Source organism: Capsicum annuum, chromosome 7, assembly GCF_002878395.1.
Source record: "Capsicum annuum cultivar UCD-10X-F1 chromosome 7, UCD10Xv1.1, whole genome shotgun sequence".
Classification (NCBI taxonomy): domain Eukaryota; kingdom Viridiplantae; phylum Streptophyta; class Magnoliopsida; order Solanales; family Solanaceae; genus Capsicum; species Capsicum annuum.
Window position 1 is genome coordinate 203,694,935 of NC_061117.1, and position 5,914 is coordinate 203,700,848.

Sequence of the window (5,914 nt, forward strand, 5' to 3'; positions counted from 1 at the left end):
TATATATATATATATATATATATATATATATATATAAAATGTGTATAGATATGTATAATTTATGTATATCAAGTAACAAAAATAGTGAATCCGTTTAGCTATCTATATAATGATTCAAATCTTAGTCACACTAATTGTTGATATATATAGACCCTTGACACTCCATTTTTTTTTGGTAAAACGGAGAATTTCAATTAATTAGGGAGTTTCCCTGATGGTGCCAGGGTACAAAAAGTTAGATAATCCAGCCACAACTCGGTTTGGTGGGATAAAAGTAGTGTTTGAAACAAGCCTAGTTGAAGGAGTTCCTACTATATCAGCCTCTAGAAGTGCTGTGACTGATAGAGGGGGAACAAGAAGCATTGAATGTGAAGCACCAAAAAGGCTGGCATTTCGTCATTCCTTTGCCAGCTGGTCAACCACCCTATTTTGTTCTCTAAAGACATGCAACATCGTTGCTGTATTCAGCTTCATCATAAGACACCTGCATTCATGCAAAATATTAGAATAAAGTGGATGGTCTTCTGCTAAAATATGTAATAATGCCTGGCAGTTCGTGTTTATAATTAGAGGATAAAGATTGTACTGTTTAGCAATGTTGAGGCCCTTCCTAAGGGCAAGGATTTCAGCAAGGATAGGGTTTGAGTGGTGGAGGTGTTCTGAGAATCCAAGATTCCAAGAGCCATTGTGGTCTCTGAATTCTCCACCAATACCCCCTGGTCTTGGCTGAGTACCAGCTGAGCCATCAATGTTAAGTTTAAAGGAACCCCTGTGGGGGGGGGGGGGTTCCCATTTAATCTGTACAACAGTTCTGGGGTTGTGTCCAGCAGAAGTGATGTTGATGAAAAGTTTAAACTCTATGGAGAGTTGGATGGGGGTGTCAATAGAGTTGAGGTCTTTTTTATTGTTGAAGAGATTGTTGTTTCTAGTGAGCCAAATGTTCCACAGGCATTGAAGAACTAGGTCAATCCAGTTGAGGATGTTACTGGAGGGTTTGTGAGCCATGGTTTTCCAGTAGTTCCACCAAGAGAGAATAGAAAGAGGATCCTGCATAGGGTTAGAGGGGATGGATAATCCCAGTTTCTCTCAGAATTGGAGATCATTGGGCCATTGGAAGAAAATGTGCACTACATCTTCTTGGGGGGCGTTACTGAAACAACAATGGGTGAGGATGTTGAGGCTCAGTCTGTGAAGGTAATGGTTTGTAGGGAGCCTTTCATGGCAGAGGATCCAAATGAAGGTCTTGATTTTGTTGGGACAAGGTGTCGACCAAATAAATTGAAAGTTGCTTTGATTATCCATGATGACCCTATGGGGTTTCTCTCTAAGGCTGTTATAAAGACTAGAAGTGAAAAATAGGTCATTGGAAGTGGGACCAGATTGGGGAGTCATGATTGTTGTTGTCGAGAGTGATAAGGTGAGAGGAGATGACTTCCTTGACATGGTCGGGAAGATCAAAGGAAATATGTGAGAGGTCCCAATTTTCATCAATTAGGATATCCCTGATTTTGAGGTAATCCTCATTAGGAGTAAGAGGTTCGTGGATGATGTTTCTCAGAATTTCAGAGTGGGGGATCCATTTATCATTGAAGAAACTGACTTGGGATCCATTTATCATTAAAGAAACTGACTTTATCCCCTTTACCAACATTCCAAATGGTGCCTTTGTCACAGTCTTTTCACCCCTGAGAGATATTCTTTCTGGTTCTAGAGACAATTCTAGTGGCATTGAGCTGGGTGGAATTTGGTCGATAGTACTTTATAGTCAGGATTCTTATCCAAAGATTATTAAGGTTTTGGTACATCCTCCAAGTTAGACTGGTATGGAGGGCTTTTTGCTTTAATCCGCCTTCTGAATGCCTAGCCTCCTCTTTCTTGGGCCTAGTGATGGTATTCCAACTCAGGAGATGAAGTTTTTTTCAATCACCGGTGCTACCCCATATGAAGTTTCTTTGGATTCCTATTAATGTCTTGTAGGACTTTACTGGGGATTTAGATGTAGTGCATAATGTGAATGGGGATGCTAGCAAGAGAAGCCTTGGTTAATAAAGTTCTGCCAGTCATGTTTAACAAGCTTGTTTTCCATCCAACCAATTTATTTTGTATGTTATTAAGGATGAACTGGAAGTCACTATTTTGGGGTTTTTGGTGGAATATAGGATAGCCCAAGTATTTCCCAAAATTAGCGGCAGTACTGATGTTAAGAGAGTTGAAGAAAGAAAGGAGTCCTGGGACTTGCAGTTGTTAGAGAAAATAATTTTTTATTTTGTATTATTGACTTTTTGGCCAGATTTAAGACAAAAGTGGGTGAGGGTAAAGTGAATGGTGGAACAGTTTTGCTCATCAGCTTTGGCAAAAAGGGTAAGGTCGTTAGCAAAGAAGATATGAGAGATCTTTGAACCACCAGTAGTGATGCTGATGGGGTACCAATATTTGTTCTGGACAATATCCTCAATGTTTCTGGAAAGCCTTTCTATGCATAGAATGAAGAGGTAAGGAGAGAGGGTCCCCCTGTCTGATACCCATAGAAGTTTGGAAGGAATCAGTCTTTTTTCCATTGATAATAATGGAAATAGAGCTGGAGAAGATCCATTACATGATGAGGTTGATGAGTTTTTCTGGAAAATGGAAGAAGAATAGAGTGTCCCTTATGAAGGACCATTCTAGTCTATCAAAAGTTTTTTCCAGATCAATCTTAAGAATCATGTTTGAGGTTTTGCCTTTCATTATTTTGAAGTGGGAGATATACTTTTGGACAATGCTAGCATGGTCACAAGCTCTTCTCTTAGTCAAGAAACTGACTTAGCTAGGGCCAATGAGGTGGGAGAGGTAAGGCTTGGTTCTGTTAACAATAATTTTGGTAATAAGCTTGTAAGAAGTGTTACAAAGCCCAATAGGCCCGAAGTTCCTGGTGCTGGTAGCATTGGGGATTTTGGAAATTAGGCATAGGAGGGTGGAGTTGAATTCAACAAGCATGGAGTTGTAGGAGAAGACTTCCCTGCAGAAGTCAGAGGTGTGGTTTCCTACAATATCCCAGTACTTTTGGAAAAATATTGGGTTGAGGCCGTCAGGCCCTGAAGCCTTCTTAGGCTTGAAGGACTTTAAGGAGAGAGTGATTTCAGAATCCCTTCAGGGTTCCTATAGTATTTGGGCCATAGCCTGAGTAAGAGAGTGAGGGTTGTTGACCTGGGTATAGCTGGTTTTGGTGAAGGAGTGTAAGTCAGTGGTGAAAAGGTTGGAGTATAAGGTAAAAATGTGATTTGTTATTTCCATCTCCTCCAGGATAAGGTTGTCTTGTTCATCTTTAAGAGTATTAATTCTATTTTTCCTTCTTCTATTGAGGGTGGAGGCATGGAAGAAAGAGGTATTGGCATTTCCCCGAGAGAGCCAATTTATTCTGGATTTGATTTTCCAAAAGTCTTCTTCATTTTTAAAAAAATGGTCATATTCAATGAGTGGCCTGAAGTTGGGGTAACTGCACCACATGGGTTCAAGTCTAAAAGGTTTAGGCCCCACAGGGGCCATATTGGTCAAGGAAAGCAAAAGGGGGCAGTGGTCAGACTTAGTCCTAGGTAGGTGTATAGCTGTGGCCTCGGGATAGTGCTTTATCCAAGAGCTATTAGTAACGCATCTATCTAGCCTTTCAAGAATAAGAGAGTTTCTATTACGATGACGTTTGTTAGTCCAAGTAGACTTGTTACCTCTATAACCTAAGTCAATCATGCTACAAGTATTAAGACAATCCCTAAAAAGACTCATTCTATTGGGGCTAGCAATGTTGCCACCAACTTTCTCACCAGTCGTTAGGATTTCATTAAAGTCTCCACCTATTAGCCATTCCCCTTTATGGGTTTGAGCTAGTTGACAGAGCTCATCCCAAAGAGAGAGCCTAGTATTCAAATCCGGACTTACATAAATAGCAGAAAAGAGCCAAGAGTTAGGGTCAGTACTTACCTTTACCATGACATGAACTCCCTGAGGGGTAATAGAAATGCTGTCCAGTTTTCAGCATTCTTCCTTCCATATGACTATAATACCACCACTACGACCCACCGTAGTAGATTGAACATGGGCATCAAATTTCAAAGCAGTGGTCAGAGCTTGGTGGTCAGCCATTTTGGTTTCTAGAAGGATAAGCAAGGAGGGGCGGTGGTTTTAAAGAATGGCATCGCAGTGTCTGCGGAAATTGGCACTATTTGTACCTCTAGTGTTCCAGATTACGATCTTTATTAGCTCTTCTGGGGTTGGTGGAGAGAAAAGTGGGCTCTTCTCCTTGTCCATTGGGTTGGCTTGGGGTTGGCCCCTGTAAGGGCTCACTGTGACTGCAGGAGGGGCTTTAAATACATCATTTTACCTTTAAATTTGTCGCATAATTTATTTTAGACACTTAACTTATGAATAATTATATATTTTTTTAATAAATTTAAAATATATTAAATAAACAAAAGGTGCAATTATTTTTTTTTTAAATAATCCCACTAAAAAATATTATATATCTAATAAAAGTTAAAAAAGAAAAAAACATGCAGGCCCTTTCTTCTTCAACGCCCCCAACCCCTACGCACCTTATCCCATCCTTCTCTGATCCCCACCCTCATTTTCCCCACCCACTACATCAATTTCTTCAAAAAAAAAAAGAAAATTTAAAATAGTAATATATTAAAAAATTACGAATTTCTTCAAAAATTTCATTATTAAGAAGAACAAAAAGAAGAAAGATAACTATTATTTTTTTCTTAATATCTAATTTAATTTTCATAAGAATAGTTTTCACAATTTTTATAATCTTGAAGACTTAATTTTTTAATACCTCTTTTTTTGTTAATGCTAAAAAATTTTCGATGCATCTAACCTATGGAATTGATTTTTTGTTTTTCTTTAAATTTAAAATTATAAATTGTGTTACTGATAGTTTTTCAAATTTTTGAATTGTAAACAAGAAATTGTCTGTACAAGGAGAAAGGAGGTGTGAAAAAGGAGAGAAAAAATGTGTATGTGCGAAATAATAATTTTTAGGAGATTTTGATGTGCCATGTGTAATTTATTTTTATTGTGAGACTGATACTATATCTTGAAGTTAATTTTAATTCACTTTAAAATTATTAAAAAATAAATAAATATTTATAAAATTAAAAGTTTAAAATAAATTATGTGAATAAATTTAGAGATGAAATAATGTGTTTTTCTCTTAAATGAAAGTTGTCATTCTCTAATCGCCACATTTTCTAGACGGTGCTTGAAATTTTCAGTGTCACGACATAGACTACTCTTTTTTATCTTATGTTCCACCAAGGGACCCAACATAAACTACTTCCATGTGTGCCTTCATGTGACCCAACGTTGTCTATATGTGCATATTAGGCGTGGACGTAGGGCATGCGTGTTTTCGAGAATTCAATAATTTTTATGTGGTATTAATAATTAAAAAAAAGTTAATTTCGTACAATAAAGTTCTTGTTCACTATACATGAAATTCAGAGAAAAATTAAATTATACAAATTCCTTATAAATAGTCTTATCTTATCGTTCTGTCAAAAACAACTATTTTCATAATTAAACCTCTAACCTCGTGATTAACTTATTAATAATATGTATGGGGAATCTATAGTAACGTTGGTTCTTGGTTTAGTTATAAAAATGAAATCCATTTAAATTTTGATAGCATTCTTGATGAATGTTTGATTTTCTCGGACACTTATAGTGAGAATTTATTAATTTCAAATTTTGGGTCTGCTTCAGATACATATAACTTATTTCCTTGCATGTTGCTCTTGATATTTAAAGCATGAACAATATAGTACAAAGTAAACCAAGAATGTAAATAAGCTTTGATTTTGATAATAAGAAATGGACTTCAAACCTAGCCCCATTTTATAAGTCAACTTGTAATGTGGTGATAATTACCAAGATCATA